Genomic DNA, 26,493 nt, shown 5'->3' with positions numbered 1-26,493 from the left:
TCTTGAACCAAGGTATATTTCCCTGGATGCCTTAATTTGGACATTTTTATAGTCTTGCCTTAATTTGGACATTTTCACTGTCTTAGAACTGTGAATTTGCAACTTAATAAATTCCCCTTTTTCAAAGCCATTCAAATTCAAATGTATATTACATTCCAGCAGCTTACAAACTAGAATATTTACCTTTCATTTAGGCTTAGCTTTCACTTTTCTTATATACAGGGCTTCAAAGTCAGGCACAGTTGACTACTCTTGACATGTCCTTTCCTGGGTATACACTTGGTCATGGGCAGATTTTCAGATTTCCAGGGATATACAGGAGCTTTTAGAAGTTCCCTACATTTGTGTAGTTCTCAAGGTTTCCCCTTAAATTATCAGGAATGCTCTTGTTTGTCCCTGCTGAAATCACAGTCATAGGTAGTTAGGATTTTACCTAGTTTCCTATTCTTACGGTAATACCCTGAGGGTAAAATTCTCTATCACCATCTCACCTGTGTCCAAAGTCAAATTAAACAACTATCACACACCTTTTCCCAGGCAACTATAAATTTGGACCAAACAATGACTTTGTTCTAGGGGCCATGATTTTAATGGAGTTCCAAAAATGGTCAGATTTTTCTATTGTCTCCAGTGCTGCTGCTTTTGGTTATTAAATCATTGTTCTGGTAAGGGAGGGGGAAGGGGAACAGCCTCAAGTAAAATGTCATGAACCCTGTCATGAATAATGAGTATTTTTGAGTGAATGATTAAGTGACAGAATGGATAGATATTATGCATTTCAATCAATATCATTATGACCTTCAAACTCCTACCAAAATCCAGGGATTTTAAAGCATTGTAAGTATTGGAAGCATATTTATTTTACTTATGTAGCCCCTATGTTGAATTACACAAGACATATTCCCCCCAAAAAGCTTATTTAACTTTCTCTTTTGTGTGTTCCTGACAGAGCACATGATATAATAAAAAATTCCTACCTGACTCAATCAATGTATTTTATGCATATTTCTATATTATTCTTAGTTATTGTGGTCTTAAAGTAATATGTTTTGGATTGCTTTGTCTCTTTTATTACTTCACTTTCAAGAGATACATTCTCAATCCATTTTGGATTAATGCTGCTGTGTATAAAATATTGTCTCTTTGCTTCCCTTCTAAATGGCCAATTAAACAGTTTCATTTAATAATAGTAACATCTTTGAAATAATATCACCCTAAAGAAAGTATATTTGAAAACACAGAATAGTTATACATGATAGAGTGACAGCGATTAGAAATTGCAAAAGATCATTTCACCAGAAATTGTATGGCAATAGAAACATCATGAATATTGAGATGGAGAGTTCAACCTGGATTATCTGTGGGGGCCTAATCTAATCACATGTGCCAGTGTCATTAAAATAGGAAAAGGAAGGGGAAGAGGGAAAATGGGTATGTCAGAAAGGTACCACAACAGAAGAAAAATCAGAACAGATGAGGCATAGTTCTTTTCCTATATATTTCTGTTTTCAATATCATTGATTCCTGCTTATTCTTAATTATTTCCTTTCAACTGCTTGTCTCAGATTTACATTGCTATTATTTATCTAATTTCTGAAATTGGAAACCTATATTATTGAATTGAGAAATTCTTTTCAAATATACATATATATGTATTCAAATATACATATATGTATATATATTTCAAATACACATATCTATGTATATGTATATATATTTTTTATATATACATCTGTAACAAGATTTTTATTTCTCTCACTCTTTGAAAGAATTGCAAGGATAAGATTTATATGGTAGCTTCTTGTTATTATCAGGGAACCATGCTCCAAACTACCCGTTCTGCTACCTCTGAATATGTCTTACATCCTTGAGACACTCTAGGATTCAAACTGGCTATTGGAGCTTCTAGACAGTAGGAATAATATATGCTGCAAGCATATAAAGGAGGGGCAATAATAGGATACATATTCCTATTTCCATAGAGAAAAATTGGAAGGAACACAGCATCACTGGACACAAGCAATTTCAAAAATCTACAAAGCAAACTCCATTAAATTTCAAAGTCTATGGGTAATTTATCTTTGAAGGTATAGAAGCAGCAGTCCCACCAGCTCAAAGAGCCTATACAGGGCCTGCCTCTCTCTAAATGCCATCTAAGGGGACGTTGGGAAGACCATCTTTTACTCCACTCCACCCTCTCTAAGCATCCAGGCTGCACCTGGGCCCTCAGCCATCTCCAGTGCACAAGCTCAAGCCTTCCAAAACAATGGGGTAACAGCCAGGCTCTTCCCAATCCCAAGTACTGTGCTCCACCTTCTCCAAGGCTTGAGACAGCACAATTTTTCCATTGCAATGATGTGGAAGTTCCATCCTCTGCCTTCAGAGCAAACTCACCTTCTCCAATGGCTTGGGTGAGTCCACTTTCCTGGCCCTTGATTTCTTGACTTCAAACCATAGCTTCCATAGTTCTGCCTCTGAAGACAGTTTACCTTCATCTTGTCCCTTTTCTGAGACTTTTAGCCCAGACTGGCAGAGGTTCCACTTATATTGATCCCACAACACTGTTGCTGATTTTCTATGTAGTAGTTAAGGGTCATGCCCACTGGACAAAAGGAGTTTCCACAAATCCTTCCTAGATAACTCCAACCCCTCCTTTTCCTGAAATAGTTGACTGGTTCCACATTTGAATAAGTCTTCTCAGAGGGCACTATTTTGGGGGGTCTTCCTTCCTGAAAGCCCAGAATTTTCCAGAATATCAATTTCTCATTTATTTCTACCCAGGAGTTCAGTTCACAGCTTATCTCTTTCCTGCTGCATTTCTCCATAGGTTGCAAGGAGAAAACAGGATACACTTTTCATATATGATTTGGATATCTTTTCTGCTACATATACAAGTTCATGGCTTTTAAAATCTGCCTTCCAGCCAAAACCACTAAACAATTTGCCAGATTGTCTGTCATTTGGTAAGGGTCACCTTCCTTCCACTTTGGAATAACATGTTCATCATTTCTGTCCAAAGCCCTATCAGAAGTATCTTTTGAGTCCATATTTCTACCAACAGTCTCTTCAAGTCATTCCAGGCCTTCTCTATCAAGCTTTTCACAACTCCACCAGAACCTACCCTTATTAACTTTAAAAGCCATTCCAACATTTTTGTTGTTTGCAAACCACAGCTGATTTCCACTCTTGGTAACAAAATCTGTTCTAGTTCACAAATTGCTGGAATGTTATATACCTGAAATGGAACAGCTTTTAGAAAGGGGAATTTATCAAGATGCAAGTTTGCAGTTCTAAGACTGTGAAAATGCCCAAATTAAGGCAAGGTTATGAAAATGTCCAATCTAAGGCATCCAAGGAAAAATACCTTTGTTCAAGAAGGTTTCTCTCTCAACTGGGAAAGCACATGACAAACATGGTGACATCTGACAGCTTTCTCTCTAGGCTTTTTGTTTTACTGATCTCCCCTGGGAGCATTTTCCTTCTTCATCTCCAGAGATCTATGATGTGTGGGCTCTAAAGCTTTTTCTAAAATGGTTCCACCTTAAAGGGCTTCAGTAAGTAATCACACCTTGAATGAGTGAAGACACGTTTTCATGGAAAACACCTAATCAGAATTTATCACCCCAATTGGGTGGGTAACAGATCCATGACAAATTAAAAAGCCTCCACCAGCAATATAGAATGCAGATTATAGGACTTGGATTTTCTGGGGTATGCAACTGATTCAAAGTGGCACAAATTTATTCCCCCCCCCATTATTCTTTTGACAGTTTTACTCACAAACCATTCAATCCATTCTAAGTGTACAACCAATGACTCCTTGTATAATTACATAGTTATGTGTTCACCACTACAGTCAATATAAGAACATTCTAATTTCTTATGAGAAAAAAAATCTCTACATCTTATATCCCCCTAACGTTGACATTTTAGTTTTGGTATAGTGCCTACATTTCTACCCATGCAAGAATATTGCAATATTACTATTAGCTGTAGAACTTAGTTTTCATTAATTGTATCTTTCCAATATACCACCCTATTAACATGTTGTAGTAGTGGCATATACTTGTTCTATTTTTCTAATATTTGTACAATTAGCTACCATCATTGTAAACTCTAGATTTTGCTGTTAAACAGTCTGTTTTTATCCTCTAGATTTCCTTCCAATTGACATACATTACTCTAGCCTTCCTTTTTCAACCATGCTCATGAACAGCTCTGTTAATTACACATAGTATTGTGCTACCATCACATATTATTGTGCCATCCATTTCTGAATCTTTACAATCAACCATATTGGACATTCCTTACTCCTTAAACATCAATTGCCTAATCTCTGCCTTCACTGTATCTCCTTATAACTTTAGCTCATCATAATTAGTTCATTTGAGCAAGACCACACAGCATCTGTCCTTCTGTTTCTGGCTCATGTCACTTAACATAATGTCTTAAGGTTTATTCATATCACAGTGTGCCTCAAACCTTCAATCCTTTTTGCAGCCATACTGTATCCCATTGTATGTGTACACCACAGCTCACCTTTCCACTTCATCAGTTGCTGGACTTCTGGATCACCTCCTTCCATTGGTAACCATGCATAATTTTTTTAATTATTAGACAATAATAAAATATATAAATAATAAACAAATACATAAATAATAAAATAATCATTATTTCTAGATCATTCATGTAAGTATTTTAATGCAATTGTGATTTTGTAGGAACAGAATCAATGTGATCATGTATATGTGACCATACAAATATTTTCAAGCATATCAGATCATTGGTCTTATGTTTTTGAGCCTTTTCTCTCCAACATGGTTATTTTTACCACAATACTTTGACAATGGATTGAGATTATAATTAATCCAATTAAACTTCCTATATACAGAAGTGAAGGCCAAGAGAAATTGAGAACATGAGGAGCTGCATATCACATGAAGGGCATCACATGAAAGGCATATCACATGTAGGTCAAAGTTTCTCAATTCTGATCACAGATCATTTTAATTATTGTGAAAATAGCTAAGAATCCTTCTCTGGAGACTAAAACCCATCTGGGTAATATTCTGAAGATAAAGAAGAAAATTCACAGGAACAAGTAATTTCCTGATGTAAAGATAATAGTATGTGGATGTCCAGAGGGTTAAACATGGATACACCATTTTCTTGATCATTTTTACCACAGGTTAGTCAAAAAATAATAATAATGGGCAGGGAAAATTGATCCTCCTTGACTGAATTCCTCTTTTTGGGAATAACTACTGACTCTGACATCAATTCACCATCCTCATAGTTGTTTATCTCATTAACATTTTGGCAAAACTTAGAAGGATCATTTTTATTAGAATGGATTCCAAGCTTCATGTACCCATATACTTTTATTCAGCCACCTCACCTTCTGTGACCTCAGCTATTCCACAGCTATTGGGCCTAAAGATGCTGGTTGATCTCTTTTCCAAGAATAAATCAATTACTTTTTCTGGATGTGCTCTGCAATTCTTTGTCTTTTGTATCTGAAGATTCTGAGTGCCTGCTGCTGGCAGTGATGGCCCTTGACATGAGCAAGGCCATTAGCAACACCTCGATCCACAAAGTCAACATGTCCAGCAAGTGTGCTCAGTACTCATGGCTGGGTTTTACCCGGTGGGAATGATGGAGGCTCTGACACATACAACTCTAGCATTCCACTTATGTTTCTGTGGGCCAAATGAGATTAATCATTTCTTCTGTGATTTACATTCCCTTTATTTCCTTTCACATTCTGATATATAAGTCAGTGAACTGGTATTATTCATCATTTTTGGCTTGATTTAACTGAATACCATTTCTGGTGCCTAGTGTCTTATTGTTATATTATCCTATTAGTTTTCAAGATACAATCTGTTGAGGAAAAATTCAAAACTTTCTCCACCTGTACTTCCCACTTAATTGCCATTGCAATTTTCCATGGAACTGGATTCTACATGTATTTCTAGTCCAGTTCTTCCTACTCCTTAGATCAAGACAAAATGATCTCATTGTTTTACACCCTTGTGATTCCCATATTAAACTCCTTGAGTCCTAGCTTGTGGAATAATGATGTGAAAGAGGCTTTGGAAAGACTGAGAAATAAGTGGTATTAAAAATTACATTAAATAGATATGTTATGTATGTGTATGAATGTGTGTGCACATTTTTGCCTTTGTTGTTTTCATAAAATCACATGGAAAATACATAAGAAATGAGTTGCATCATAAGTTAATTTTAAAAAAGTGTACCAAACTGCAATCATACGAAAATTTTACATTTCATTAAATGGTCATGTTTCATTATATGCCCTGAATTTATCTCATTGAATAAAACTTGTCTGACACTTTTTGTCACATCAAATTTTATTTGTTCAAACTTTCATTTGCGGATTATTTCAATTATTTTAAACTATAATGCATGTTTGTTAAATGTATTTTGGATATTTAAGGTGCTTAGTATTTCATGTTGAATCCAGTACTTTTGTTTTCCAGTACTTCTTATACTAATGAATAATCTAGTGGGAAAACAAACAGCAATTAGTTTACATTTCAAAAATTCATAATAAACTGCAAATTATCACAAAATAAAAATATCAATGAAAATCCAGAGAAGGAAGTTGTCCCTCAAAGGAGTAATTACAAGTTGGGGAAAGGAAAGGATTATAGGCAGAAGGAATGGCAGTTAGAGAGGACTTGAGAAAGACAGCAAATTGCCTTTAAAGAAAAATTAAAGTCCAAACTTCTTAGGTTTTAAAGAACAAAGTGAACAGGGTCTGAGGAAAATTCATCCTTGAATGGAAACTCTTATATCCTCCATCACTTCTCCAGAAAGCTTTTCTCCTCTTCTTCTCTTTTCTCAATCCATGTTAAATGCTTCTTTTTGTGTTCACGAACAATGGTCTCCTCAAGGCATTTTTGCAATTTCAAAATCACTTTCTCCATTATAGGATTGTGAGCATTTTGTACTTGATAATTGAGTTTTTCATTCCTGCCATCCAAAAAAACTGCCTCATGTCTTGAATACAAAATGGACAATAAACAGAGAAGCAATAAAATAAAAATTTTAATATTATTAAGTGCTGATTAAATGTAAAATAAAATTAAAGATGTAGTATGTGCCTTGTATATATATTATAGCTTGTAAATGCATGTATCTACTGTGATTACTAGAAGAAATGGAGGCATAAAGGAATAAATAAGCACAATTAAGGAAAAAAGCATTCATTGATATACTTTCTTGATATTCACCTTCTTTATCTTCTTCAGTACTAGAAACATTTAAGGACACTCCTAATAAAACAATTATACTTGTATGAGCAAAAGTCATTGAATGGCTTAGATGTGGTAGTGAACACTGTAAAATGCCCAGTGTGAAACATTCTAGGATGGGAGTAGAGCCCAAGCACCTCCTGCACTTTACAACTTGGCATTTCTTTATGGAACACTGGAATACATTACAGGAAAATATAGAACCAGAAAAGGTCTATGGGGAATCCTTGGTTTAAGTAAAATATTTGAAAAGTTCCTCCTCCACCATATTTTCTCAATTAACTCATGCTGCATTAGAATTGTTATTATGAGCAACATTGTGACCGAAAACTGTATTTGAAATTGAGAAATTGAAGTTACACACTAGAAAGACATCAGAGGATTGCCAATATTTTGTAACATCTAAACATTACATCTAATTAGCTCATTTTGCTTCCTTATGACATTATGTATTATTACTTCTAAAGACCAATTTGATCACCAGACTGGCCACCTAGTGTGTGTGAAATAAGAGGAAAACTATGTTAAATCCTACATATGTATGGATCACTAAAAATGAAATTGACAGTTTTGATGGTGTTTTTTTCTCTGAAGGATTTGGGTATGAGTATAAAACAACAAATAGAAAGATACAGAGTGGTGATTTCCTGCTTAACCATATTAGTGACAATTGAGAAGTATTAATGTTCAATGACCCATTTATTGGGAGGTATGAGTTATAGCCAGAATCAGCAACTTTATCTCCCTTAAGAGATTTCTTCTCAATTCTCCATTAGTGCCCCATTCTTATGTTTTGGGATATATATGACAAAATTTATGGAATACACGTAGGAATGTGTTTACAAAATATGCAGGCACAAATATTCACAGTAGCATGATTTACAATAATATAAATATGAAAACACCTTGAGTTTCTAACAACAAATTAGATCAGAGTTGATGTTTTTTGTGTATATTGCTAACATTATTTTAGACTTTGCAGGCCATGATACTTCTGTCATCAGCATTCAAGTTTCTTTTTATATTTCAACAACCAGAGCCAATATACAAATGAATTGGGGTGAATGTGCCCTCAATAAATCTTCATGGATAATATTTGCAAATCACTGCTCTAAATAAAATAAATAACAATGGATTTGGTATATTTGACCACTATACAGCAGTAAGAATGAAGAAAGGTCACAACAGTAACATGGAGGAATGTCATAAACTTAAGGTTTAATGAAAGAAGCCATTCATAATTGAACATAAATAGTATGATTTCACTCCTACATAATTAAAAGTATACAAACAAATGCATTTTATTTGACATCAATTTGTAATGGGTTGTGTGGATGATTTCATGCTTACTGGTGTCTTATGCTGTAGGTTCTAGGTGCATGGTATTTTCATTTTTGCCAAATCACTAAATACATATTAATTAAATGATTATTTTCTAAAAAGTTTCAAAATCAAAGGCTATTCACTCTCATATTTAAGCCATTGTTATATTTCATGAATATATTTCAATCTCTAGTAGTCTCATATATAATAAATATTCAAATATATTTGTAAATTTAATGTAGAATACAAATTTCATAGACTATATCAACCAATACTCATTCTTTCTGTTACTCAATATGAGCTGCTTCAGTTGTAGACTAAAAATGTCTTTATAAATACATGTACACATCTAGTCATTCATCACTACCAGTGGGAATAAATGTACTTTGTCACTAGTTTCAGGTAGTAAACTCTGTTTCAAAATAGTCTATGCTTCAGGGCAAGGCAATGATTTTCTGAGGAATGCAGTCTTGTATATAGACAGTTGACTACATATTATTTTAGCATCAGCAAGATCAACCAGAAAGCCTTATACTTAGACATATGTTCCTCATGGGCTTGCCTATAATGCTTAAATTGCTCCTAAAGACACTGATTTCAATTATGGGAGTGTCATTCTGAAGTAAAACACAAATCTTTTTGGTAGGCCAATTATGATATCCAGTTTGTGATTGGGATGTAGCTATGCAAGCTCAGGTTTTAATGGAGAGAGTTGGAGGGAAGTTAGACTGTGGGATCTGTATGGACAGTTGTGTTTAGGAAGCCTAGTCTGGGCCCTGACTAAATTCAGTGCACCTTGAAGGGATTTACCATTCCTGGAGAAGGAGAAGCACCTATAGGGAAATGAGATTGGAAAAGAATCAGAAAGTGAACAAGGATGACTTCACCTCCTCCAAATTTGCACTAAAGAATTGCAAAATGGAAATAACGTTCTTAAGTAATGCAAATGCATCAATTTCTTGTGGTTGCCTAGTGAACAATTATTTACCAATTACTCAAGTGGTTTGAGATTTGCCTCAACACTATATCCCACAGGAATACATTTGGTAATTTAGTACCAGGATCATTACACAAAGAATGGTAATGAAATGTAAAAATGCATTAAAATTGCCACCAAAATCACTTATCTCAAAAGTAAAAATACATTAGTTTCACAGATTTTAGTCTTATAAGTTTCTAGCATTATGTAGAGCAAGATAAACACCAACCATGTTCCTCTTTACTCTGAAGTTGTATTTTTAAAGAAACAGGAAATGATCTTAATTGTTGGAAGGCATAAAATGGCATATGTCTGATACCTCTTAGTTTTGTGGTTATTTATTTATGCACAAATTTTCATTGATTTGTTTAGTGTCATTTAAGAAAACTTCATTAAGATACTAGAGTTAAGAACTAGGGCAGAGGAAGCCCTGCAGTAAACCATATCTCTTTCTTACCTTGTTGTTACCTGCACTACCAGGACCCTTGCAATTAAGTCTAAAACATTCTTCATAATCTCCCATCCTCCATAACAACTTTCTGAGAGAGGTGAGGTTAGCTCTGACAGACTTTTCCTTGTCATTTTAGCCTATTTGTTATGGAGCTGTTCCACCATATTCTTGAGTAGCCATGATTGTTCCTGCTTCAGTGGTTCCTAAGCCTTGATTATACCCATCTCTGTGCCAGTGGCACACACTGGATAAGACCTGAGGTGTGAATGGGGAATCAGGGAAGAATCATATCCAGGAACCTCCCATACTGCTGTCTCATCCACAATTTTGGATGATCTAGAGAAAAATCCAAATTTTTTACTTCTTACTTATTAATTTCACTTCTCACTTAACATTCTCTATTACAGGATCTAATCAGAAAATTGACAAAACAAATTTTCATTAGAAGACATCTCATCTAGAATAACTAAGTGTAAGACCATGACTTCCAAACTGTATCACTTTAATTTCTTTATCTATAAGACAGACGAAGCAAATATGATCATGAGGAGTATGTAATTGGTGTAGAAATAATGTGATTAAATTTGGATGCTTGTGGTTAAAAATTAATGTGGTTAAATTTGGATACATAGTCTGGATGCAAACTATGTATACTGTTATACAAATGTAAAAGATATTATCATTATGATTTCATAGATTTGCATTAAACTGCATACATTTTTAGGCTATTACTTCAAGAAATCCTAGCAATTTATGCATATACTTGGATGTGTATGTATAGTTACTGAATATATATATTACTTAATATTGTGTATATATGTATGATTATGTATAAATACATATTGTTACTGAAAATTAAATGAAACTAGAGGTGAAAGGACTAACAAATTGCAATGATTTCCATTCTATGGCATGGGAATAGAGGAGTTGGGAGACTATAAATGAGAGAAGCCATAAATTCCTAGATAACACAAACCCTGTCCCCACAACCCCCCCCCATAGGTGCATCTTGCAAGGAATGCATGATTTCTAAGCAATATACCTATCTGTACTAGAACCACTTCTGCCACATTATCAGTAACTTCAAAGAGACATGTTTATGATTTTTCAAATCCTGACTTAGCTTGTACCTTCTTGTCCTTCCCCTGTATAGTCCTCTGTAACCCTCTGTGCAGCAAGGAGCACTGCTCTGAATGTCCTGCAGTTGCCCAGTACCATCTTCTGATTCTGCAAGATCCTTAATAAACTATAAATATTTTGCTATATGGAGTGGTCTAATTCATTTTCTGGTCTTAAATGCCCACTGAACTTTAGTGTAACTTATATTGCAGATTCAGTGCAAACAATTGAAGAACCAGCCAGGAGACTGAAAACAGAACAAGCAGAAGGAAATGGGAGTGTGCAGATACCATGTAATAGTCAATGGGGGCTATCCTGGGTGAATAACTACCAGTATGTAGTAGGTGATAGCCATATTTTAGAACAGTTTAGCCCATTGTGTGAGTACAGGAATGTCCCCCAAAACACCATCTAGTGTGTCATCTGTCCTGAAGTGAAACCTGGAAAGCAAATGGAAATCCCAAGAATGGATTTCTGCCACTGTGTGCCCATTGTTGTAGGCAGTTAGATATGCTACCAAAGCCTAATTAAAAGTGGAAGCTGAAGTGAAGATATTTGAAGTGGTTTTATCTCTAGAAAAGGATATAATGTTAATGTGTTCCAACACTTATGCATTAGTTAAAAAAGATAAAAACCATATGAGACAATTAGAAGTAATGGCATGTAAAAATGCAAAAATACATGAATTAAAGATGCCATGGTAGCAGGTCTTGTGTCATTTTCTAGAGAGAAAGCTGGGATACAAAGGTATGGGATCCCTGAGACAGTATACAAGAGGGATTATGAGAGGAAGAAATGGAAATTGATATGAGCCTAAACAAGCAAGCTTGATAATAATTACAAAATGAAAGCAACCAGGGATTATGATGTCTGTCAGGAAGATATCGCTGCTCAGAAGCAAACAGTAATGAAGAAAAATAAACATGCATAATTAGTAGAATTAACAGAAAAGTTTAAGCAAAAGGTCCAAGAAAGAATAGTTGTTTTGTTACTCAGATTATGGGACTTAGTATAAGGGGAGGTATTATGCTTTCAAGAATAGTAGTGGCAAAAATGGCTAGCATGGCCACACATCCTGCTTATCATCAGCATCTTTAACAGACTTGGCAAAGAACACATGGCCTTCAAAATATATTAGTATGGTGCATTTTAGCTGCAAAATCAGCCTAGCCTAATGAAGGGAATATGCTCACTACAAAAGGCAGATGTTCTACAGAAGAATTATAGTATACAGTTCAAGAATTAAGAATGAAACATACAGCATATGCTGAGCACTTTAATCAACCTCATGATGAACTGTTCAAAGCCAATATGAATGATGAAACCCTCCAAACTGCACCTCCAGCCTAGTGTGGGACATAAATAGCTACTCTAAACTCACTAATTATCCAAGCCATTCACATGTGGCACAGGCAATGGCAGGTTTGAGTGAGACGTAAACAGTATAATAGTAAGGGCTAAGGAAGGTAAACAAAGAGCCCTCACAGGAGGACTGTACATGTAACTAATAAACAATTATAGGCTGATTTGGTTGTCATAGGCTCTCCAGTAGAAAATTTTATATAAACAATCTAATGCTATTATTAGGACTCATAAAAAAAGCTTCCTAAGGAGAAAAGATATCAGCCTGTCTACATCTAAATCTGTGCCAATGCATAGCACACCCCCTCCCCACCCAAATTAAAAAGGCTGGTATAAGGGAGTGTATACCCCTAACACCTGAAAACTAACGTTGGGGCCATGATCTCCTGAAAATATGGGTGGCAACAGATTATTGGAAGTTTTGTATAGAGCTTGTTCTCAACTGCTTTTCAACAAACCATTTGCATTTTTAACCTTTATTTATTGTGTAGCTGAGTGCATGCTCATCTATGGGAATTCCATAGAGATTTAATGGGCCCATAAAGACGATAGATGGGCATGGGTGAAAAGTCCTACAAGTAGTGCAAATTGCCCAAACATTTCAAATAGGGTTCTTCATCTCCTGAAGTATATTGTATGTATTTCTCCCATTCCCAAATATGTATTACAGGTACATGTATTACAAGACCAAGACCTTACCACCACCACTGGTGAATTTTGCCTTTTCATCTGCAAGGTGAAATCAACTATACTGGATGCTTCTCATGGGTCCCCAGTACAATTGGCTCCATCCATGAAGTTTACCTATACCAAAAAGTATCATCTCCTGGGTGGACATGCTGAAATGAGTGAAACATTCTAAAGAATTAGCTGGAGTGGGAAACATATGGCCAGCATGGAGCTCATTTAATAGTCTTATATGGCCAGTGAGAAACCAGATGATAGTGGGAGAATGACTGTCAATTTTCTGTAATTGAATAGGTTTGTTACTACTATTCATGCAATGGTACCTCATATTTTATTGCAATGCTTCTCAATGACTTTTCAATCCAGGAAGGAAAGCTCCATCATGAATTAGACCTAGCTAAAACAATTTCCAGGTTACCAGTAGCTGAAGACAGCCAAGATCAGTTTGAATTGATTTAGGGAAGTAAGCAGTGTGTTTCCAAGGTTTTGTCACAAGTGTATATACATAGCCCCACCAACTGTCGTGGAACAATGGCAGCTGATTTAGCAGGATGATAAAGCAACCAAATATTGCTGTCTTTTACTATATTGACCATATTATGATTACATCTTATAATATTACCTCTCTAGAAATGGAGCCCAGCCATTGCAGCACCTTTTAATGACCTGAGTATGAGTCATCAATGATGCCAAGATCTGAATCCTGGAAAGCCTAAAATTCCTAGGGGTATTTTGGTCTGGAAAGACAAAGGTCATCCTGGCAGTGGTCATGGATAAAGAACAAATGTGTCCAACTCCTTGAACCATAAAGTACTGAAAACTTATATAGGCTTATTAAATTTGGAGAACCATTTAAAAACCATCTATCTCAGATACATCAACCAGTAAAAGATGAATGAAAAAGGAGATTCTGTGGTATTGGGACATTGGGGCAAGAAAAAATTCCAATAAACAAAAATAACTATGAAACAGATCCTACCTCTAGATACTTATTACCAGGGCAAGTTTGTCAATTGGGTGTTGCCAGCTACCCAGAAGGGATTGAGTGGGGCGTGTAGCAAAAACAAAATGGGAAGTGAGTACCATGCATATACTGATCCATCAATGGAAAGAAACAGAACAATGATATAGTAGTATTGAAAAACAAACATTAACAGTATATCTTTCTTATACAAACTGAGTCTATAACAATAACTCTGTGAACATCACTGACAAAATAAGTGGATGGTATAAAGACACTTATATTCCATCTAAAAGTGCATTTATACAGGCTAACTCACTACGAAATTGACATGCTTATTTGCAACACTGGAGTTCTTTTCATATTAACTCAATATCTGGAAAATTAAATATATTTTTGGAGTTAGCTACATATATAATGAATCTGAACTCCTCTACACGATCCGTGACAGCAATAAGGAAAATAGCACCAGTAATAGAGGATGCAGGAGACTCATCAGAGGGTACCTGGTATTTTTGTTTCCTAGGCTGCTCAAAGCAATGTCAAGAAATGGTTTGGCTGAAGCAATGGGAATTTTTAAACTTATAATTTTGAGGCCAAGAAAAATGTGCAAATCAATGTGTCATGAAGGCAGTGTTTCCCCCGAAGACCAGATGCTACCAATCCCTCTCTCTGTTGCCACATGGCAAGGCACATGGGGGCAGCTGCTGATTTTTCCCTTCTCTTACAGGTTTCATTGATTTGTTTTTCTTCCTTCCATGGTTTCTGTCACTCTCTCCTTTTCTCTGTCCCCCTCTCTTTCTTTCTCTCTCTCCCCACCCTCTTCTCTCTCTCTCTCTCTCTCTCTCTCTCTCTCTCTCTCTCTCTCTCTCTCTCTCTCTCTCTCTCTCTTTTTCTCTCTTTCACCCATTCCATTTTAAAGGACTCCAATAAGACCCATTTTGCATGAGGTGGGTGACCAGTTAATTGGACTGTCTTCATCTAAAGGTTTTACTTACAATGAATTGCACCCACAGGAATGAATTAGATGTAAAACATGCTTTTTGGTGTACATACATCTTCAAACCACCATATGAGGTATATGGTTCTTGCACAGGACAGGCCCCCTTATCCCAGTGATAAGGGATAACAGCTCCAATAACTATGGACACCATATATATGGATGAAGAAGGACATTAGAGAACACAGTGGGCTGAGCTATGAGCCATCTGGACAGTTACAGTCCATGAAACCAGGCTGATTTATATATGTACCCAAAGTTGGGTCATGTACAATGACCTGACACTCTGGACAGTATTGTGCCATCAGCAGAAATAGGCCATAGTATTTTAATAGGATTTTGGATTTCAAGGAGTGAATTAAGCTTCCACAATATACAGCCTTGAGAAGCTTTCCTGTTTGTATGGTGTTATGGTCAGGTTCGTGTGTCAATTTGGCCAAGTGGTGGTACCTGTTTGTTTGGTTGGGCAAGTGCTGGCCTGTCCGTTGCAATGAGGACATTTCATAGAATTAAATCATGAACACATCAGCTGCATCCACAGCTGATTCCACTTGTAATCAGCCAAGGGGAGTGTCTTCTGCAATGAGTGATGCTTAATCTAATCACAGGAAGCCTTTTAAGAAGGATTCAGAGGAGACAGGCTCTCTTCCTGCTTCAGCCAGTGAGTCTCCTGTGGAAGTCATACAGACTCTTCATCAGAATCATCAGCTTCACAGCCTGCCCTGTGGAATTTGGACTCTGCATTCCCACAGTTATGTGAGACATTTTTATAAATTTTATATTTGTGAGTGATCTCCGTTGATTCTGTTTCTCTAGAGAACCCTAACTAACACATATGGTGTGTTAGTTTAAAAGCTGCTGGAATGAAATATGCCAGTACTAGAATGGTTTTTCAAAAAGAGAATTTAATAAGTTACAAGTTTACAGTTCTAAGGAAATGAAAGTGTACAAATTAAGACACTGACAAGATGTTACCTCCACTCAAGAAAGACTAGAACATCTGTCAGCTGGGAAGTCGCATGGCTGGCATGTGCTTGTCCTTTGCTCATATGCTCCATTGCTTTCAGTCTTTGTTCCTGTGGGGGTCCTTCACTTTCTTTATCTGGGGCTGGATTTAATCTCTTTGCTTCCCTTGGGTCTCCCCAGGTTCTGCTTAGCTTAACATCTCATGGTAAGGCACACAGCAATGTATGCTGGACTCCAAGCATCTCCAAACATCTTTGTTTCTGCCCTCTCTGTCAGCTCTGAAATTTCTTTTGACTGTCAGCTCTGTCTTTTATCCCATTTCTTCAAAATGTTTCCCCTTTTAAAGACTTTAGCAATCTAATTAAGACCCCCTGGATGGGTAGAGTCACATCTCTATATAATCAAAAATCATACCCACAATTGAGTATGTCACATCTCAGTGGGGAAAATCAAATCAAAAGATTCCAGTTTATAGTATTAAACTAGGATTAAAAAAAGGTACTTCCCCAAGATTGGATCAGGATTAAAACACAGCTTTTCTGGAGTAGATGATATTTTCAAACCAGCATATATTGGTACCCCATAACATTTTAACAGTGACCAAGACACTTATTTTACAGGTCATCAATCCAGGACTGGGCATGAGAGAAAGAAATTGCCAAGCATTTTAATCTGCCATGCAATTCTTATGCTTCTGGCCTGATAGAAAAGAAAAATGGTATTTTAAAGCAACATTTACAGATGCTATCTCCCATCCACACATGGCATGGATTGGCAGGTTATTTTTAGGAAGAAATTAGGGCAATATATAGGACACTGACAGCAAGATAAATTTTAGCAAATGAATATTTCAGGACCCCACTGTCCACTCCATCAGCAATTAGAATAGAAGTAACATTGGAACAAGGTATTCCTCCAATGATAACTAGAAAAGGGATTAATATTGAGATTGCCACAGGCCATACCAAAGGCACCCATGAAATTTGGTGAGGCTCATGCTAGAAAATGATACCCAAGTGCATAGGTATTCTTATTCCTTGGGGACAAGGAAAAGAATATGGCTTCTGTCATATATGTAGAAGGCCATCATTTTTCTCATTAACAGATAGCCTCTACTGTAAAAGTCAAGGCACAGGTTGCACTCTTATTGTGGATAAATACACAGTCTTCTTTATATAATATCCTTCCTGTTGCCACATAACTCTTGGGCATTAAATTTTGGTACACCTTCCTAGGAAGAAAGCAATATTGGCAACCATCTTGTCAGGGGATTGGCCTGTAACTTGCATATTGCTGAACAGTCATGATATTTCCATGTTAGTTTCTGCTAAACATCTTGGATTTTGCCCTTAACTTAATTTGAGGACCCAGGATCCAGCTCTTCACTGTCCTCTATTAAGAGAATAAGTCACTGCCTGCAGTCACCTACATGACAAGGACAGGCATTAATAGTCAACAGATCTCCTCAGGAGGGAAATAATGTGAGTAAAACTCCCTTCCCATAATCAAATCTTGTGATACTCTGCTCTGTAGCGCTCCTTTCTCTCTCTTTTGTATGGAATACTGACTTCCATTTCCTGACTGGACACCATTAGGAAAGATCATCTCAAGTTTTCAAATCCCTATTTTAGTTTGCTAGCTTCCAGAATGCAATATACAAGAACTGAATGTATTTTAAAAAGGGGAATTTAATAATTTGCTATCTTACAGTTCTAAGGCATTTAACATGTCCTGATTAAAGCAAGTCCATAAAAATGTCCAATCTAAGGTATCAGGGAATGATACCTTGGTTCAAGAAGGCCAATGATTTTTTTGGGTTTTCCTCTCAACTGGAAAGGCACATGTCAAACACCACAGCATCTGCTAACTTTCTCTCACAGCTTCCTGTTTATGAAGCTTTTCCAGGGGAATTTTTCTTCTTCATAACCAAAGGCCTCTGGCTGGTACACTATGACTCATGGACCTTCCATGGCTCTGCTCTCTTGGAATCTTGTGACTTTGCTGTGTTGCTTTCCATCATTCTAAAGTTTTTTACAAAATGCTTCCTCTTTTAAAAATTTAAGAAAAGTAATCAAGACCCACCTAGAATAGGCAGAGACACATCTCAATTTAATCAAGTTTTAATACCCACAATTGATTGAGTCATGTCTCTGCAGAGATAACCTAATCAGATTTCCAACCTGTAGTGTTGGATAGGGATTAGAAGAAATGTCTGCCTTTGCAAAATGAGATTAGAATTAAACATGGCTTTTGTAGAGTACATAAATTCTTTCAAACAAGCACATTCCACCCTCTGTACCCTAAAAAAAGACATGTTTTTTCCTATGTACAAAACACATTCATTCCACTACAATATCAGAAAGACTTCAGCCATTTCAGTAACAATACAAATGCAATACAAAGTTTGAAACAGTACAAAATTGCATCAAAGTTAGTTACAAGCACGATCTGTCCTAAGGCAAACTCCTTTGGCTCTGGACCTGTAAAACTCAGAACAAATTATTTGTTGCCAACACACAAAGGAGAGACAGTCAGAATAAATACCCCCAATTCCATAGGGAGAAATTTTAAGGAACACAGGGTCACTGGAACCAAGCAGTTTCCAAAACCTGGACAGCAAGCTCCATTAGACTTTAAAGTCTGAGAGATATTTATTTTCAGGGCTTTAGAAAGCAGCAACACCATCATTTTCAAGGGCCTATACAGTGTCTCACCTCTTACTGGATGCAACTTTGGAGGACATTGGAAAGAGTATCTTTTCTTGGCTCTACTCTTTCCAAGCATCAGGGCCACACCTTGCCTCTCTGCCATCTCTGGGGCTCATGCTCAACCCCTCCAAGTGGTGCCATCCAGGATCTCCCCCAATTCCCAAGGTATGTACCCCACCTTCTCCAAAGCCTAAGGCAGCATCGCTCTTCCACTGCAATGAGGTGGAAGGCCCACCCTCTGATGTTGGGGCAAACTCACCCTCTCTACATGCTTGGTTGGGTCCATTCTCCTGGCCTGAGGCTTCTTGACTTCAGACCTTAGCTTCCAAAGTCCTGTCTCTGAATTTATTTTACATTTGTTTTGTCCCTTTTCTGAGGCCCTCTTATAAAGTCCCACAGCACTCTTTTTGGCTTTCTATGTAGCAAGAAAGGATCATTCCCATCAGACAGCAGGAATTTCCACAAATCCTTCCTGGATAACTCCATGGTTAATCTTGGCTTTTGCTGAAATGGCTGTTTCCCATTTGGTTATATCCTGATACGGGGCACTTGTTTCTGGGGTCTCCCTTCCTGAAAGCCCAGAATTTTCCAGAACATCAATTCCTGGTTTCTTTGTACCCAAAAGTTCAGTTCTCAGCTTATATCTTCTCTAACATTTCACTATAAGCTGTGAGGAGAAATTAGAATGCACTTTTGAGATTTAATTTGAAAATCTCTTCTGCTAAATATCCAAGTTCATGGCTTTTTAAATGCATCTTCCAGCCAAAGCCATATCAATTCTGTCAGATTATCTGCCATTTTAAGACAAGGATTGCCTTCCTTCCAGTTTGCAATAACGCATGTCTCATTTCTTTCTAGAGGCTCCTCAAAAGTATCTTTAGAGTCCATATCTCTACAAACAGCCTCTTCAAAACATTCTAGGCCTTCTCTATCAAGATCCTCACAACGTCTTGAAAATCTTCCCCCTGCCCATTTAAAAAGCTGCTCCAATGTGTTTGGTATTTGCAAACTGCAGTAGCACCCCACTCATGGTACCAAAATCTGTTTTAGTTTGCTTGCTGTCAGAATGAAATATACCAGAGATGGAATGATCTTTAAAAAGGAGAATTTATTCAATTCCCAGATCATGAACCCCCCCCTCCAGAAAGGGGGAGCAAATAAGTTGTTAGTTTACAGCTTTAAGGTCTTGAAAATGTACCAAGCCCATAAAAATGTCCAATACAAAACATCAGGGAAATATACTTTGCTTCAAGAGGCCAATTATATTCAGGGTTTCCCTCTCAGCTGTAAAGGCACATGGCAAACATGGTGGCATCTGCTAGCTTTCTTTATGAAGTTGTCCTTGGACATTTTCCTTCTTTATTTCTAAAGGTTTCTGGCTGGTGGACTCTATCTCAGGGATCTGTTGTGGCTCTGCTCTCTTGGAATCTCATGACTCTACTGGGTTGCTCTCCTGTGCCCTCAGACTTTTTCCAAAATGCTTCCTCATTTAAAGGATCCACCTGGAATGAGTGGAGGCATGTCTTAATCAAATCAAGTTTAATATCCATGATTGATTGAGCCACATCACTGTGAAGATAACCTAATCAAGTTTCCAGTCTATAGTGTTGGATTGGGGTTAGAAGAAAAGACTATCTTTGTAAAATGGAATTAGGATTGAAACCTTGTTTTTCTAGTTCACATAAATATTTTCAAACTGGCACAGCCCCTAATTAAACTCATGGGTAACTTCATACCAGATGTGTTCTTGAAACTAAGTTGGGTTGGAACATTAGGTGAGAAAGCCAGGAAAACATACATCTGTCAGTAAAACACATGACTACTGGGAAGGGAAGCTCCTCAGGGGAAATCCTGGAATGGTCTGCAACATCCATATGGGGTGGAGTGGCTATCTTCCTAGACAAAGAAAGACCACTGAGGGAGTATGTGGATGGCCAGGACTCCCTGGCTGGCCTTTTTATTCCTGTGGCAGGTCACAAGACAATCAGGATTTCATAATAAAAAGGAGAGTCAGACTGGCACAGCTGTCACATGGCCCATTAGGAGTTGCACTTTTGGCCACAGAAGAGGCTCTGGCTGCTAAAGTTGTGATTGCTGCCTAAAAGAAGAATTTAAGTTAGAAAGGGACTTGCTTAAAGTCCAAACACAATTGAAGGATGCATTGAATAAGAGGCTATGCCATGTATATGAGATTTTAGAAATCTTGGCATGCTGCTATGCTGGAGTAAGAGGGCATATCCTGACTTCCCCTGATTGGGACTTTAAAATACAGAATCTTGTTGATTTCTCTTCAGATGATGATGAGCCCCCAGTCTGACGGGAAAATTGAAAATGAGAAAAGGAAACTATTTGTCCTCTGATCCAACAACATTTTCTAGAACATATTCAGCACCCTCAAACTCCAATAGGGGAGAATGCTGCTGAGGGTGTCACTGTTGCTATGTCTGTGTCAGCACTCCCTCCTGACCAAAATATCTTAGTTACCATGTAGGACTACACTGCCACTGAATTACATGAAATTGGGAATCAATACAGACAAAAGCCTGAAAAAGTTCTGTCAAATTGGCTACTACATCTTTAGAGCACTGATACAGAAGGAATCTTGCCTTTAGTAAAAGAAGTAAACAAATTAGCCTCAATTAATACACAGCTCTCCCTCTGGCAATGTATATATATTCTACCTGCCAGAACAGAATCCAATCCATCAGTAAATTGGCTTATATCTGAATGTAGATAAACTTGACCCAATGTCTGAGACATACCACATGCTGCCCTCCACTGGAATATGCTGAATGAATTGCAAGAAGTACTGAGGGAACTAGGAGTGAAGCTTGTCATTTATGCTGTTAATGTTATTGGAACAGATAATGAAACCTTCACAATAGGCTTAAAGTATGCTATCCTGCATAGTGCTCCCAATCACTGTGATTCTTAGGACAATAGTAGGGCAAACCATTTCAAAGCCCACTCAACTTGTGACCAATTTAGCAGAGTCAGAATGTTAAGGCATAGAAGGTCTGTAGTAAGAGCTACAGGTCCTGGACCATGGAGTCATGGTGGCCTAACTATACACCACACAGCAGAGAAGGACCTATCTCACTAGCACTAAAATTGAAGACATAGATTGGCAGCCAAATGTAGTTCTTGTCAGGCTCTGGGCAAGCACTGGAGTAAATTACCCAAAGAACAAAGATACACAGATCAGCAGATGGGGAAAGAAACTCTGGCTCTACAGTCTACAATCTCCTTTTCCCTTCACATAGGGGACTGGCAAAGATTCCAAATAAGAATTATGAATGGGAACAAATCAGTTTTTCTTGAGTCAAGTTATTTTTATCTGGATGCCTTAGTTTGGCCATTTATATGGCCACAGAACCATAAACTTGTAACTTAATAAATTCCCTTTATAAAATCATTCCATTTCTTGTACATTACATTTGGCAGCATTTAACAAAATAAAACAGAATTCATCTGGACTGCTTATAACAAATGAAAAGTAAGAGTGTTTCGTGCCTCTGCCCCTAATACTGATTCATTACTTGGCAATATTGAAGCAGACACTTAAGTAAGAATTTGTAGAATAAGGTCAACATTACATGAGGTTACTGAATGGCCACATAGGGAAACAGAAAACCAAGAGTACCAAACTCTGTGGATACTGACACAGAAATTTCAGCTGCCCATCACTGGGCAGCAGCTCAAGGACATTATGGATGCTTGCCCCTCCTGTTTGTTGTGAGAGCCAAGAATGCTTACTCATCAATGTGGTCACATCAGTCCCATGTATATTCCAGTCACTGGGTGGCAGGTAGATTATATTGAGCCTCTTTTCTTATCCCAATGTGCAAAATATGCCTTTATCACCCTAGTTATAACTGCTCAACTGCTGATGTTCTTCCCAGTACAGAAAGCTAAGCAAAGAGCTGCCCTATGTAGCTAAGAAAAGCTAAGTGCACTCTTCATGGCCCCACACATGTGGACCTCGATAGCAAGCCACATTTTACCTGACAACTAATTCAGCCCTAGCTACTTAAAATGAAGGCTTATGGACATTTCAATTACCTTGCAAACCCACAACAGTGGGGTTAATTGAAGGGATGAATGGGCTTCAAAAAGAGCAGTTAAAACTGTTGGTGGTAATGTCAAATGGTGCAACCACTGTGGAAGGCAGTTTGGCGGTTCCTCAAAAAAATGAATACAGAATTGCCATACGACCCAGCAATACCATTGCTGGGAATCTACTCAAAGGAATTAAGGGCAAAGACACAAACAGACATTTGCACACCAATGTTTATAGCAGCATTATTTACAATTGCAAAGAGATTATGTTAAAACACTGAATGAAGCTGCATCTGAGCTATAGTTTTTTGTTTTGTTTTGTTTTGTTTGTTTGTGTCTTTTGTTTTTTTCTTTTTCCTTTTTTTATATATATTTTTAAATTTATTATTATTTTTATTTTTTCTCTATATTAACATTCTATATCTTTTTCTGTTGTCTTGCTAGTTCTTTTCCTAAATCGATGCAAATGTACTAAGAAATGATGATCATACATCTATGTGATGATATTAAGAATTACTGATTGCATATGTAGAATGGAATGATTTCTAAATGTCTTTTTTCTAATTAATAATTTAAAAAAAGATGAGAAACAATCTCTGTAGCACTGAACATGCTTGTTGCATTTAGCACTCACCAGCCTCAATTCATGGTCCCTGAGCAGCTGCTCATACTTCCATTGAAGTGGTCCTGGCAGAGCCAATGCAGGCACTGTGATTGTGAGTAAAAGGACCAACAACAAGTTAATGAAAATAAGTTGCCCTTGCCTGTGCCACAACCAGCTGTAAAGACCATGAACTTCAAATCTTTGGATGTTAATTTCTTAATCTATAAAACAAAAAGTAAAAAGACTATCATGAGGACTGTTAAGACTGGTGTATAAAGAATTGGATTCAATTTAGATGATGGTGAGCTGCAGACTCTGAAAATTTTTATGCAAACATGAGGTATTTTTATCAGTATGATTTCATATATTAGCTTAAATTGTATAAATTTAGGAGTCAGCTTAGTTCAAGCAATCTTAGTGTTCTGCTCTCTCTGTTTCTGTCTCTCTGTGTATATACATACACAGAGAGAGAGAAACAGACACTGGCAATGAGAAGTATAGAACAAGTGGTCAAAGTGTAAAGACAATGCAATGATTTCCATCCTGTGATTTTGGATTGTAGGTATGTTAATTGTTGTCAGGTTCAACCAGAAATGTTTATGGGGGAAAGAGAGTTTGTATTAGTGATATACTGGTGCAAAACAAATTACCACAAATTTAGCCACTTATTCTAAATCAATGTTCAAAATATCCTGATTAATTTTCAACACCTTGAGATAGTTCATAATAGAGACCTCAATATTATTGCTGTACTTCCTTACTGAAATGACTATATGAATTTGTGTACTCTCAAGAATGTGTAAAAACATGTTTTCTGAAAGAGGTAGTGAAACAAAATACTTGCTCTGTCTTCCAGACATGCCCAGGCCTGCCTGCATTCCAGACAAAAGAAACGATCTGTGAGCCAGAGCTTATAATGCCAATCTTGTCCATTCCCATAGTAAATCCCACACTGCTTGGTTTTCCTATATAATCTGGAGGCAAAAGATATTTGGTCCTCAGACTTTGTACAGAAGTCCTCTGATCCTGCAGGAAATAAAAAGCTTGTCCATTTCTCAGAGGCTACAGTGTTTTCTTGCATATTGTTTGAAGTTTCTCCCTACTTCATTTCTGGTGAATCTGCTGGGAAACTCCACACCCTAAGGAGGAAACACCCTTGTGTCCCCTCCCCATCTCTTGGGAGGCCTGAACCACAGACTGATCTTTTTTTTTTTATTAATTAACGGAAAAAAAGAAATTAACCCAACATTTAGAAATCATACCATTCTACATATGCAATCAGTAATTCTCAACATCATCACATAGATGCATGATCATCATTTCTTAGTACATTTGCATCGGTTTAGAAGAACTAGCAACACAACCGAAAAAGATATAGAATGTTAATATAGAGAAAAAAAGTGATAATAGTAAAAACAAAACAAAACAAAACAAAAAACCTATAGCTCGGATGCAGCTTCATTCAGTGTTTTAACATGATTACTTTACAATTAGGTATTATTGTGCTGTCCATTTTTGAGTTTTTGTATCTAGTCCTGTTGCGCAGTCTGTATCCCATCAGCTCCAATTACCCATTATCTTACCCTGTTTCTAACTCCTGCTGAACTCTGTTACCAATGACATATTCCAAGTTTATTCTCGAATATCGATTCACATCATTGGGACCATACAGTATTTGTCTTTTAGTTTTTGGCTAGACTCACTCAGCATAATGTTCTCTAGGTCCATCCATGTTATTACATGCTTCATAAGTTTATCCTGTCTTAAAGCTGCATAATATTCCATCATATGTATATACCACAGTTTGTTTAGCCACTCGTCTGTTGATGGACATTTTGGCTGTTTCCATCTCTTTGCAATTGTAAATAACGCTGCTATAAACATTGGTGTGCAAATGTCCGTTTGAGTTTTTGCCCTTAATTCCTTTGAGTAGATTCCCAGCAATGGTATTGCTGGGTCGTATGGCAATTCTATATTCAGCTTTTTGAGGAACCACCAAACTGCCTTCCACAGTGGTTGCACCATTTGACATTCCCACCAAGAGTGGATAAGTGTGCCTCTTTCACCGCATCCTCTCCAGCACTTGCACAGACTGATCTTGATCATCCAGGGCACCCCTGGAACCTTTTCTTCCAGTTCAGGATCATCTGACTGGAATAGAACACCAGTTTCCCTGGTGATCTCAGTATCCCTGAGAATTGAACCAGAGCTCTGCCCATCAGACTGGTAATAATGGTTATTCTATCAGGTGTAGGGATTGAAAGGTCCTGCTTTTCAGGCAAAAAAGGATACTGATCACCTCCTAAACTAGACCAAGTATCCTTCAGACAGAGGAGAAGCTGAAGTAGAAACCTCAGTAGTTAGATACACTCTGGGTTTGGGATGCAACATAATTTGATGTGTTGTTAAGTGCCTGGTATATGAAAGTGTGTGAACAAGATGTGGCTCTCTCCTGAGGCTTCAGTGATGTGTTACCCATGAAGTTAATTGTGTGTCCCAATCTTCAGTTCCATGGGTTTCATGTGGCTCATAAGGTGGCCCTTTCAACAAGAGTGTCTGGGTTTGGGGATTTAAACCAATCCACCTCATGCCAAAATGACCCTAAATCCCCTGCAAAGGAAGTGGTCAGAGATGGACAAAGCAGTTATCTTTTGTTTATTATATTCTTTTGCTGTCCTCTGGTGCCCTGGAAGGATCACTGTGGGTGGTATTGAAAGCAAAACCCCCTTAGCCTGCCTTCTTAAGAATTTAAAATAAGGGTTTACTGGAGATTATGGAGTGAAGCTTAAGCCCCAAGAGTTGCACAAATTGTGTCAATTGTACTGGTCTACTTTTGGAGTTGAATGGCTGTCTGAGGGGTTGGTTGACCCCCACCTGATCCAAGCCATGTGGCAAGTTGCCACAGGACAGCCAGGCCAACATGACCAGTTCCTGTATATTGACTCCTGGCTTCAACTCTTCCAAAATTTACCACCATGGCTAAACACTTGCATT

General features: G+C 37.3%; 1 long non-coding RNA gene and 1 pseudogene across 1 annotated transcript in view; both read left to right on the top strand.

The window, feature by feature from the left end:
• The window catches only part of LOC143646801 (uncharacterized), a 76,403-nt gene extending 62,067 nt beyond the window's left edge, over window positions 1-14,336 (top strand). Inside the window, exons 2-5 of the long non-coding RNA XR_013157635.1 lie at window positions 10,441-10,505; window positions 11,187-11,445; window positions 13,185-13,250; window positions 13,832-14,336. This is a non-coding gene — a long non-coding RNA (uncharacterized LOC143646801). The remainder of the gene's footprint in view (window positions 1-10,440; window positions 10,506-11,186; window positions 11,446-13,184; window positions 13,251-13,831) is intronic.
• Window positions 5,228-6,125, top strand: LOC143646313 (olfactory receptor 5W2-like; annotated as a pseudogene).
• Window positions 14,337-26,493: the final 12,157 nt, after the last annotated feature.

The sequence above is a fragment of the Tamandua tetradactyla genome, chromosome 9, assembly GCF_023851605.1.
Source record: "Tamandua tetradactyla isolate mTamTet1 chromosome 9, mTamTet1.pri, whole genome shotgun sequence".
In the NCBI taxonomy this organism is placed as follows: Eukaryota; Metazoa; Chordata; class Mammalia; order Pilosa; family Myrmecophagidae; genus Tamandua; species Tamandua tetradactyla.
The sequence above is the reverse complement of the archived record's forward strand: the minus strand, read 5'-3'. Positions and strand labels throughout refer to the sequence as shown.